The following is a 12,228-nucleotide window of genomic DNA, read 5'->3' on the forward strand; positions in this document are numbered from 1 at the left end:
CAAATAAATGAGTGTGCATTTTGAGTGGCGAGCAAGAACATGCTATTTACCTCTGGACTGGACAAATTAAGGCTGTCAAGGGCAGATTTTTGTTGTTGTTTTTTATTGGCTTCATGAAACGTCACTAAGTTTCAGGACTGAAAGAGGAGTGGTCATTTAGTCCAGTGCTCTCCCAACACTCACGACCCCGATGCTGGCTGTTGTGTCCTTGGGGACAGGAAACTCACTACCTAACCACGTCCAGCCTTTTCCATTTCACTCCCCTATCCCCACCCCCGCCAATTACTCCATCGTTACTGTGGCATTTTCTACACTTGCCACAGCAGAGGCCAGTCAGTCCCGGGGTACAAAGGACAGGGGAACACCCCACGGACAAGCTCAAGGCAGACGGGCACGCTCAGGGAGGGCGGCTTGGACCTCGCTGCCCGCAACTCCCGACGCCGCCTCCCTGCTGGCAGGGGTCCCGCTCCCCAGCCCCCGGCCACTGCTCCCCCGGCCCCCCCTGGCATCGCGCCGCACAGCGCCTCGCCCCGCTGCCGCTGGGGGTCCGCGGACCCAGCCCCGGTGCGATCGCGGAGAACGCGTGGCGCGCGGGCGACGGTGCCGCGCTTCCCGCCTCCTCCCCACCGCAGCCGCAGCTGCTCAGCCCCTCCTCCCCGCAGCCCCGCTGCCCTCCGCTCTCCTGAGAGTTTCCCGGCACCTTCGGCGAGGAGTTTGGAGCGGCCGGGCTGCGCAGCCCACGGCTGGCCAAGCGCGAGCGAAGGAGCCGGCGACGCAGGTGCTAGGGCCCCGGGGCCGGCGCCATCTCTGCTTTCCGTCGGGGTTCGACTCCGGGCCAGAGGTGAGACCGGCGTCCCTCTCCTCCACCTCCTGCCGCCACCTCTTCTGGCTCAGGGCGCTGGGACGCGGGCGGCTGGCGGGGAGCCCGCGGGCCCCTTGAGGGGACCGCCACCCTTCTAGCAGGGCCACCAAAGGCAGAGGGGCCGGGCCCCGCGGGCGGCGGGGTGGGGTGGACGCGGGGCGACGCTCGGCCCGCGGGGCGAGGGGAACGGGCGCCGCGCCGCGCTCACCTGCGGGGACCCGCGGAAAGGACTCGGCCACCCTGACAACTTCTTTTCCAGGTCTCCTGCCTACTTTGGAAGTCGAAGGGACTGCGACGTAAACCAGTAAGTCCTGGGGCCCTGAAGGAGGATGTGTTTGTTGCTCCGACAAAAAGTTGTACGGTAGGGATGGATGGTGTAGACCCTAGCTTCCGTTTCCCAACCTCTACACCTTCCCGCAAGCAATTCCGAAAGCAAAAACACCCCACAATACAAACTCTCCCTCCTCCCACTGCAGTCGCAACCGAAGCACTTACTTAAAAGGGATTTGTAGCGGTGAGAGAAGAGACCCAAATGAGGAATCCGCTTTGGAAACTCCAGGTGCGGAGATAGCATCTAGGAGGCTGGTTACTGCGGGCTCTGGCTCTAGGACCTGGGTTGACATCCAGATGAGAATGGCCCTCCTAAGACCCAGAGGGCTGCTTATCCGAAGGATTGCCTGCCTCGGTGAGCATTTGTTTCCATCCGTGTAATGGAACAGGTCCTCCTTCAGAGCTTTGCCTTGGAATCAGAATATCTGAATTTTGGTTCCATTTCCCGTTTATCGACTGTGGTGCTGCGGTGAGCTTCACCTCTGTGAGGCTCGTTTCTTCATTTTTCAAATTGGAGGGTTGGGTTAAAATAATCCCGGAGGGGCTTTTGATAATATCCAAGGTGTATCCCAGATTAAAAGTCTGTAATTCTTGAACTCTTTTACCTGGTACAGTGCTAGCTTCGTAATTCCATGAAACAAACAAACAAACAAAAATAAATAAATAAATAAAAAATAAAAAAAAAATTCAACAACCTATATTGATCTTGGCATCGACTTAATACTTTCAGCATTTTCCAGCCAAAAGCTGTAGAGAAAAGCATTTATAAAGAGCTCAGAAATATATGTGGTTTATATGTGAATGTTTAGATCTCCTTTGAAAATGATTTAAAGAATCATATGTATCATTATGCCAGTGTTTGTAACATTACAATAGAAACAAGTGGATTTAGCCTTGCTCATATTCTATTGCAGTGCTGCATATTTGGAGGAAATGGAAATTGTTTTGGAGGGAAAGAAAAATTGTACCTTTCCTGACAATTACTGCTGGTGAACAGTGTTTGGTGCTTTTTAGCATAAAGTTGTGTGCAGAATGTTAAAAAAGTGGTTTCAGACCACTTCTGAGCCTCTCTGAAATTAAGCTCACTAGCAGAGATGCCAATTTTAGAAATGTGTTTAGTCCTCTTGGAATGAAGCCCAGAAAATAGCAGAGGTTAACTACACAGGTAAACCAGAAATTAGGAATTGACGCCCACTCAAAAGTTGTACCAGGAGTGTGGACTATGATGTGTCAGCCCGCTTTTCTCTTTTTTGATTAGAAACCATTGGCTTACTTAAGCAGGCAGAGAATGTTAGAGCAGCCTTTTGTCACTGCTTGTACCAATAGCATTTTCACCGATAGCATTTTCAAATCATTTGAGATTTAGTCACTAACTAGTAGTGTTTCTGGCTCTTTTTGGTGGATTTGACCTAAAATATAAACAAATCTCTTCCCACGCACGTGTACTTTGTATGCCATTTGGGAGAGCCGAGTGGATTTGAAGTACTCTTAGGAACACATTGAACTGACTTTTGATGCCTTTTCACCTTTGAGTTGGAAATGTCATGAATCACTCATGTATTCCGGTGAAATAGATGGTTATCTTCTTAAAACAGACGCTCAGAGTTAAGTCAATCGCACGTTGATTGAACAGGGAGTAGCCCAACTGCAACGCCCTGGCTGCTAGTCGCTTGGAAAACAGCTGGAACATGGATAGATCAGGTGGCTCCCCATCCTCGGCCAACTCATTCAAGGCTCTGGAGTGACATCGTGGCTGGCAGAGGCTCTGTTCCTCTTTTGTAATGTGAGGCCTTACTTTCTCATGAATTTATCGAGGAAAAAACAGTCATCTTTTCACACTTAGATCACTGTGGTAGGACCAAATGGTTTGTGTTTGTGAAATGCAGTATTTCTGGAAGCTCTGGAAAATAAAACCTAAAAATATTCACAAAAGAACTGAATCCTCCTGGCAGATCTTGTACTGCATTCTTCATGCTGCCAGCCAAACACACACACTCCTGTGGAGTTAAAAATGAAGAAAAAGGCTTATAGTCTGCCCTCATTCTTAAGATTTTATGTGATTTACAAATCCCGATTTTAATTAAATTAAGAAGGCACGAATATTCACCTACTGGACAAACTTAGCACATACAAGCTTTTGAAGTTTGTATTCAGATTTAATCTGCTTATGATTGGAATATCCTTACACTCTTTTTGTGCCTCAACAGTGACATTATCTGTTGTGTTTTCACACACATGGTCCTATTCATCTTTCACTTTTTTTTAACACTTTGAATTAATATATGTATTTATATATGTATATAATAGTTGGAGAAGTAGTGAAACTAATTTACAAGCTAGCAAAAAACAGAACGCATTATATTATAAAGCAAATACCCCACTTCTCACCCACCACCCAAGAAAGAGAACATTGTGATTACCCAGAAACTTCTTGCTTGTTCCTTCTCCTCACCGCAAGTCTGATTTTATCTTGGAAAACAATGTGTAGGCATTCTTTCATAGGTTTCTTTGCTTACCTTTAGATTTGTGAGATTAAGCCATTTCTTCTCTTCTTCTTAAAGCAAAACTTTTTGAAAGCGTTGTCTGTATTCCCATCTCCAGGTGCTCTCCTCACACTTTTCAATAGAACCCTGTTCCCTTCTAGCTTGTGTTTTCAGTACTCTGCCAGGACTGCTTAGTCTGCTGCTGTGAGGGTCCCAGTGACATCACCTTCACTAATCCAACAGTTAGATGTCAGTGTCCACCCTCCTTCACCTGTTGGTAGCATTGTAACAGTTGCCACTCTGCTCTTTGAAACAGTTCTTTGGGGACACCATGCACTCTTGATTTTCCTCCTTCTTCACTGGCTTCTCTGTCTGTCTCCTTCGCTGGCCTCTCCTCTCCTGGGTTTAAACTTGCAGTGGCTTCCGCTTTAGCTCTTTTCTCTCTACCCAGATGACTTCATGCAATCTCTGTGTTTGTGTACTGATACTGATGATTCCAGAAGTGACAGCTCCAGCCTTGACTTCTCCTGAACCTCAGGCCTGTGTTTCCAGCTGCCTACTCAGAATTTCTATTTGGACATCCAGTAGATATCTGCATTTCAACATACTCTAAATGGAATCTTCATCCTGCTCCAACCTTTGCTATCTGCAATCTTCCCTGTCTCATATCTCATACATAATGTGCTGGGAAATCGTCTCTGCTATATCTTCAAAATAAATCCAGAGTATAATTACTTCATATCACCCCCTGGCTGCTATCCTGGGACAAGTTGCCATTATCTCCCATATGCATGGATCATTGCAAGGATCTCCAGACTGGTCTCCTTGTTTTTATCCTTTGGTCCTCTCAATTCATTATCAAAGCAGCAACCAGAGCTCGCCTTTTACACTGTTAAGTCAGTTCATGACATTTTTCTGCTTCATACTGTCCAGTGACTTTCCAGTTTTGTACACAGTAAAGACCAAAGCCTGTAGGATAACCTACAAGGCCATACCTGACCTTTCTGCCCTTCCTTCTGCCCATCTGATCTTGTGTCCCACTGTTCTTCCTCTTGCTTACTTAGTTCCTGCTACACTCTGCTCCTTGTTGTTCCTTGAATGTGTCAGAAGCCATCTTTACACTTTAGCTTCCTTTGCTTGGAATGCTCTTCCTACAGATATCCACAGCTTGCTGTAATTACTGTCATTTCCCTTCAATATTTGTTCAATTGTCTCTTTTTCCAGGAGGCCTGGTTATCGTATTTAACATCTTTTTATCTTGAAATATATTCTTTTCCCTTTCCTTTCTTTTTCTAATAGCATGTATTCACTTTTTACAAAAGATATATTTATTTATTTGAAAGTCAGAGTTACAGAGAGAGAGGGAGAGACACAGAGAGAAAGAGATCAACTGCCTGTTGGTTCACTCCCCAGATGGCTACAACTGCTGGGGCTGAGCCATGCTGAAACCAGGAGCCAGGAGCTTCATTTAGGTCTCCTGCATGGGTGGCAGTGGCCCATCTTCTGCTGCTTTTCCCAGGCCATTAGCAGGTAGCTGGATTAGAAGTGGAGCAGCCGGGTTGCTGACATCACAGGCTATAGCTTTATCAGCTATGCCACACACTGGCCCCTGTATTCACTTTTGAAAATCTTTTGTGACTTCTTTTTTTAAAAAAAGATTTATTTATTTATTTGAAAGGCAGAGTTAAAGAGAGAGAGAGAGAGAGAGAGATTGATTTTCCATCTGCTCGTTCACTCTCAAATGGCTGCAGTGACCAGAGCTGGGCCAGGCTGAAGCCAGATGCCTGTTTCTAGATCTCCAGTGTGGTGGCAGGGGCCCAAGCACCTTGGCCGTCCTCTGCTGCTTTGGCAGGCATATTAACAGGGAGCTGGATTGGAAGCAGAGCAGCCAAAACCCGAACCTGCTCCTCATATGGGATGTTGGTGTTACAGGTGGCAGGCTAACCCACTGCACACCAGTCCTTTGACCTCTCAATTACCATTTTTTTTCCTGTAGCATTTCCACTAGAATTTAACCTTCATGGGAGGTGTTTTTTTTTTTTTTTTCTTCTTCTCATTTTTTTTTTTTTATCCCTAGTGGGATATAGGGCCTGGCATATAGGAGCTGCTCAGTAATTTTTGTTGTTGATTGAATTTGCTGCTTCTTTGTTTCCATTGCTGGATCTGTTCCACTGTATGAATATAACATATTCATTTTAAAAAATTGATTCTGATTATGAAATCCTTCATCCACCTTCCTTTTTTGTTGCTGTAAATGAAGCATCTATGATTCATCTTGTACATGAATCCTGGCGCACAGAGGTAGAAGTTTCTTTAGATGAAACTAGGAGGCAATTATTGTGTCACATGACTTTCAGACTTCTGCTATATTAGATAATGCCACGCTTTTTCAAGTGTCGGTTTACCCATTTATTCCTGCTGTCATTGCTCTGTATCTTTGCCAAAACTTATTATTATCAGAACATTTAATTTTGACCCATCTGTTGGTATAAATTATCTCATTAATCTTTATTTTATAAATTAGTAGTGAGATTGAACCTGCTGTCTGTGAGTATAGGCTAGGTTATGCTGCAATAACAAATAATACTCAAATCCCATTACATAATGCAATTTCTCATTTCATGCAAAGTCTCCTGTGGATCAAGACAACTTTCCAGGGAACTGTCCTCCATGTAACAACATGGTGGGTTAAGGACAGGGAGGCTTCGCCATTCTGCAACCGTATGATCTAGAATACAAGACTTTCCCATTTGGTGGAATAGAGGAGAGCAGCATGGATAATCATGAACCAGTTTTGCCATCTGGAAGTAACATGGGTTATTTTTACTTACACTTTAGAAGTGAGAGAAGTCACATGGTAATGTCTGTCTCACTTCAAGGAGTGAAGATCAATAACTATGAAAATATAAGTGAGCAGGATAACTGTACTTATCACCTGTAATTATGTAAAAAATTATCCCAACTTCAGTGGCTTAAGACAACAGAAATTGATCATTTAAAATATTAAGAGTTGATACATGTGTGAATCTGTTTTGGGGAGTCTGTACTTGTTCATGTGACCTCTCTATTTATCTGCCAATGTTACCTAGCCTCGATTAAAACAGATTTAAAAAGTAAATCTTGCTATCTGATAGAGCAAATCCTTCCGTTTTGCATCATATCCAGGAGTGTTATTGCCTTCTTTGACCTTTGCTTTTCCATACACACTTTAGAATCAACCTGTCAAGTTCTAAAATGTTTGTTAGAAACTTGATAAATATGGTATTGAGTTTGTTTCAATTTCTGTGTGATGAAAAGGAAATTATATCTTTTAAATATTCAGTTCTAGAATATGTGACTATCTTTCTTTATATACTGAGGTCCTTTTTTTTTTTTTTTTTGACAGGCAGAGTGGACAGTGAGAGAGAGAGACAGAGAGAAAGGTCTTCCTTTTGCCGTTGGTTCACCCTCCAATGGCCACTGTGGCCGGTGCGCTGCGGCCGGCGCAATGCACTGTTCCGATGGCAGGAGCCAGGTGCTTCTCCTGGTCTCCCATGGGGTGCAGGGCCCAAGGACTTGGGCCATCCTCCATCTGCACTCCCTGGCCACAGCAGAGAGCTGGCCTGGAAGAGGGGCAACCAGGACAGAATCCAGTGCCCCGACTGGGACTAGAACCCGGTGTGCCAGCGCCGCAAGGCGGAGGATTAGCCTGTTGAGCCACGGCGCCGGCTGAGGTCTTTTCTAATGTAAGAAATGTAAACTTTGGCTAATTTTTTCCTTAGGAGCCCTTGAACATTTTTCTATTAGACTTATTCATTGGAACTTTATAGTTTTGAAATTATTTTAAATGACATGTTTTAAAATTTCATTGTCTATTTATTGCTGGCATATGGAAGTACACTTAATTTTAAAAGTGTTTTAAAAATAAGCTTTATTGGAAGCCAGCATTGTGGCATAGATGGTTAAGCTGCCTTCTGCAACACCAGCATCCCATTTGGGTGATGGTTTGAGACCTGGTTGCTCCACTTCTGATCGAGTTCCCTGCTAATGGCCTGGGAAAGCAGTGGAGCATGGCCCAAGTCCTTGGGCCTCTGGGATCCCATGTAGGAGACCTGGAAGAAGCTCCTGGCTTCTGGCTTCAGTCTGGCCTAGCCCCACCAATTGTGACCATTTGGGGAATGAACCAATGGATAGAACTTTCTCTCTCTCACTCACTCACTCTTACTTTCTCTAGCTCTGCCTTTCAAATAAATAAAAATTAATCTTTAAAAAATAGGTTTTATCGGACAATCATTGGACTATCATTCACATACCATAAAGTTCACCCCTTTGTTGTATATAATTTGCTGGCTTTTTGTGCACTGACAGAGTTTATGTGCTTTAACAGAGTGTTGCCATCATCACATTAAATACAGTGAAATACATAAAGAGTATTTTATCAGCCCAGAAACACATCCCATGCTCATTTGCAATCAGTCCTCTTTCCCCAGTGTTCCCATCCCTGGCAACCATGGCTTTTTTTTTTTTTTTTTTTTGGTGCCTATGATTTTGCTTATTCTGGACATTTCAAGTAAATGAAATTGTGGAGTCTCTCCTAACTGGCTTCCTTCAATTAGCATAATGTTTTCAAGGTGCATGTATGTTGTAGTATATCAATGCTTCATTCCTTTTTCATTGCTGAATAATATTCCATTGTATGACCATATCAGTTTTTTTTAGTCTATGTATGAGGGGATGAATATTTGGGCAGCTTCCACTTTTTGACCATTGTGAATTTTGTACAAGGAGCAGGATTGCTATGTCATATTACCATGTGACTATATTAAGCACTCTTTAACATTAAAAAAATATGCTAAATTGTTTTCTAAAGTTTCTGTATCATTTTACTTCCCACCAACATTCTATAAGTGTTCCAGTTTCTCTATATCATTGTCAATGCTGTTACTGTCTTTTGTATTATAATCTTATCAGATGTCAAATGGTATGTTATTATAGTTTGATTTGCATTTGCTGATATCTTCATCAATATTTAAAACTGCTAAATTTCAGAGGGCACCATCCAAAAAGTGAAAAACATATAACCCCATCAATAAAAGAAAATATTTATATGGGAGAAAAATCATGTACCTGATAAGGAACTTTCACCTATATATAAAAAACTCTTACAACACAGCAGTAGAAAGACAAATTACCCAATGAAAAATAAGCAAAGAACATTCTTCCAAAACTTTGTTATATGTTTAATCCTTTTATATGTTACTGGATTTAGTTTGTTGGTATTTTTGTATCAACATCCATAAAGGTTATTGGTCTGCAGCTGTATTGTGATGTCTGTGTCTGGTGTTGGTATCAGGTAATACCGGCCTCAGAGAATGAATTGAGAAGTGTTTAAAATACTTGACGTTGCATAGTTATAATTTTTCAACAGCAACCTTGGTAATTAAGTTAATAAACCTACATGAGGATATTTTTGTATTTTGTAACTTTCATGTCCTCTTTGAGTAATGTCAGTTTTGTTTCTTCTGTTGTAAACTTAGAATTCCCACCTCACTTCCCTACTGCAGTGACGAGGACCTCTAGTGTGTTACCAACGTGAAGTGCAGACACCACTGAGAAGGAAATTTGCAGTGGGTTTGTGGGAGATATTCTTCATCAGATTTAGGAAATGCCCTTCTATTTCTAGTTTGCAAATAGCTTTTGTCGTGAATGAGCATCTGCTGTTATCAGATACTTTTTATATTTGAGTACTCAAGTAGTTAGATGCTTTTTATCCTTTGATTTATTAAAAGGATTAATCATGTTAATTGATTTTTAATGTGTTAAATCAGAATTGTTCTGCAGTAAATTCTACACGTTATATGGTCATTGTTTTTGCATGACAGAATTTCATTTATTGATATTTGCTAAATCTTAAAAAAATTTATTTCCTACGTGACAATGGCTATACTTTTCCTTTTTCAAATTGTCTTTGTGTTTTGGAATTAAGGTTATATTAACTATAAATATGGATTGGCAGATGTTCATTTTTTTCTGAAAGAATCCTTGCTCATTTGCAATTATTCTTTAAATGTTTTGTAAAACTCCCTGATATTTGTGCATTTAATTTCTTTCTTGTTACTGTGCTCATTCAAGTTTTTTCTTTATTTTTCAAAATTTAGCCAATTTTGGTAAATTATATTTTCTGTGAATTCATATCATATAAAATTTCAAATTTATTAGTATAAACTTGGTCCTAAATAATTCTGTATTTGTACCTCTTTTTATTCTTATTGGTTATTTGCACCTTCTCTCTTTTGATTCATTAATTTTATTAATTTTATTTGCCCTTTCAAAATGCTGATTTTATATTGGTTGATTCTCAACCTTGTGTGTTTTCTGTTTTTATATTTTATTAATTTTGTTCATTATTTTCTCTCCTATTTTCTTTAGATCCTGGTTTTACTGCTCTAATTGCTTAAAAGAATGTTCTATCAAATATTTTAGCAGCGTATAAGGAATATTAATCATATTTTCTGCCTTTTTCCTGTTTTTTAAAGATTCATTCTAATTTATTTGAAAGGCAGATTGTCAGAAGGAGAGAATGCTGGCCCTATGAAATAAGTTTTGAGATGCTGTTTCATTATCACCAATTTAAAACACTGTCTGATTTTTGTATATTTTTGCCCAATGATTTACTTAATAATATTTTTATTAATATCTTAAACATATGGCATTGGTCTTTATTTCTGTCTTTTAAAACACTATAGTCTGTATGACTTTAACCCATTGAATTTTTGGGAAAGATATTTTTTGTCTTTTCATATGCAATTTTTTTTTAAGATTTATTTATTGAAAAGCAGAGCAACAGAGGGAAAAGGAAAGATAGAGGTCTGGGCCAGGTGCAAGAGAGGAGCCAAGAACTCTATCAGGCTCTCAAGTGGGTGGCAGGACCAAACTACTTGGGCCATCTTATGCTGCCTTCCAAAGCACATTAGCAGGGAGCTGGACTGGAAGCGGAGCATTTGAGATTCCAACTCCAATATGAGATGCTGGCATCAGAACTGGCAGCTTATCCCCATGTGCCACAATGCCAGCCCCTGATCAGTTTTTAGTTCTTGAAAATTATGTGTAATCTGCAATTTTTAGTGCAAATTCTATGTACAATTTGTTAATCTTATTCCAATCTCATATTTCCTCACATGTTTTTTGGTGCCTGCTTATTTTCTTGATGGTTGAGAATAGTATATTAAAATTTGTGCCATATTTGTGTATTTCTGTCTTTTTCCTTGTAGCACTATGAATTTTTCACTTTATGCATTTTGAAACTACCTTATAATATACATATTATTTTAACACTTTATCATAATGTCTATATACATTTTAAATGTCATATTTTATTCCTGCCTAATTGAAATGCTTACCAACTTGGAGTAACCTTATTTCTCTATGCATTATAGCCTATTTTGTATAACACTGCTGTAACTTCACCAGCTTTTTTGTTTAGTATGCACATGATAAATGCTTCATTTTTTGCCTTTGCTTTCAAACTTTTATATATTTGTTTTAGATGTGTCTGTGGTGTATCCTTTTTCCATCTTTCTACATCTTTCTGTTTTAGATGTATCTCTTGTAAAGAACACTGGTTTATTTAAAAATTAATTTATTTTCATTTTATTTGTAAGTGGGGGGGGGAGAGAAGAGAAAGAGAAAGAGAGAGAAATAACTCTTTCATCTGCTGGTTTCTTTCCCAAATGTCTGCAACAACCAAATTGGGTGAGGCTGAAGTTAGCAGCTTGGATTTCAATCTGAATCTCCCATGTGTGTGGCAGTGACCCAAATACTTGAGCCATTACCTGCTGCCTCACAGGGCACACATTAGCTGGAAGCTGGAATTGGAAGCGAAGCTGGGACTTGAACCTAGACATTCTCACATGGGATGCAGATACCCCAAGTGGCATCTTAACCACTGTGCCAAACTCCTACTGCAAGAGCGCTTACTTCTTTTTTTTAATTTTTAAAATTTATTTTATTGAATTTTATTTTATTTATTTATTTGACGGGTAGAGTTACAGACAGTGAGAGAGAGAGAGAGAGAGACAGAGAAAAAGGTCTTCCTTCCGTTGGTTCACTCCCCAAGTGGCCGAAACGGCCGGAGCTGCGCTAATCTGAAGCCAGGAGCCATGAGTTTCTTCCTGGTCTCCCATGCAGGTGCAGGGGCCCAAGCACTAGGGCCATCCTCCACTGCTATCTTGGGCCACAGCAGAGAGCTGGACTGGAAGAGGAGCAACCGGGACTAGAACCGGTACCCATATGGGATGCTGGTGCCACAGGCAGAGGATTAATCTAAGTGTGCCATGGCGCCAGTCCCAAGAGCACTTATACTTAAAGTATTTTAAATTTGATGTCTTATCATTGGATAATTTAGTCATTTTACATTTTTATATAATTTTTAAAAATATTTATTTATTTATCTGAAAGTCAAAGTAACACAGAGAGAGGAGAGGCAGAGAGAGGCCTTCCATCCGCTGTTCATTCCCCAAATGGCTGCAACGGCTGGAGCTGAGCCAATCTGGAGGCAGGAGCTAGGAGCTTCTT

The 12,228-nt window shown here is 41.1% G+C and overlaps 1 protein-coding gene across 2 annotated transcripts in view; it reads left to right on the forward strand.

Moving 5' to 3' along the window:
* Window positions 1-517: 517 nt before the first annotated feature.
* Window positions 518-12,228, forward strand: part of LEPR (leptin receptor) — a 140,309-nt gene continuing 128,598 nt past the window's right edge. The window contains exons 1-2 of one of the 2 annotated variants that reach the window (XM_062191488.1): window positions 518-841; window positions 1,122-1,166. The gene's annotated coding sequence lies outside the window, so the exon portion shown is untranslated. The remainder of the gene's footprint in view (window positions 842-1,121; window positions 1,167-12,228) is intronic. The other variant, XM_062191490.1, reaches the window with a different exon arrangement.

The sequence above is a fragment of the Lepus europaeus genome, chromosome 5, assembly GCF_033115175.1.
Source record: "Lepus europaeus isolate LE1 chromosome 5, mLepTim1.pri, whole genome shotgun sequence".
Classification (NCBI taxonomy): domain Eukaryota; kingdom Metazoa; phylum Chordata; class Mammalia; order Lagomorpha; family Leporidae; genus Lepus; species Lepus europaeus.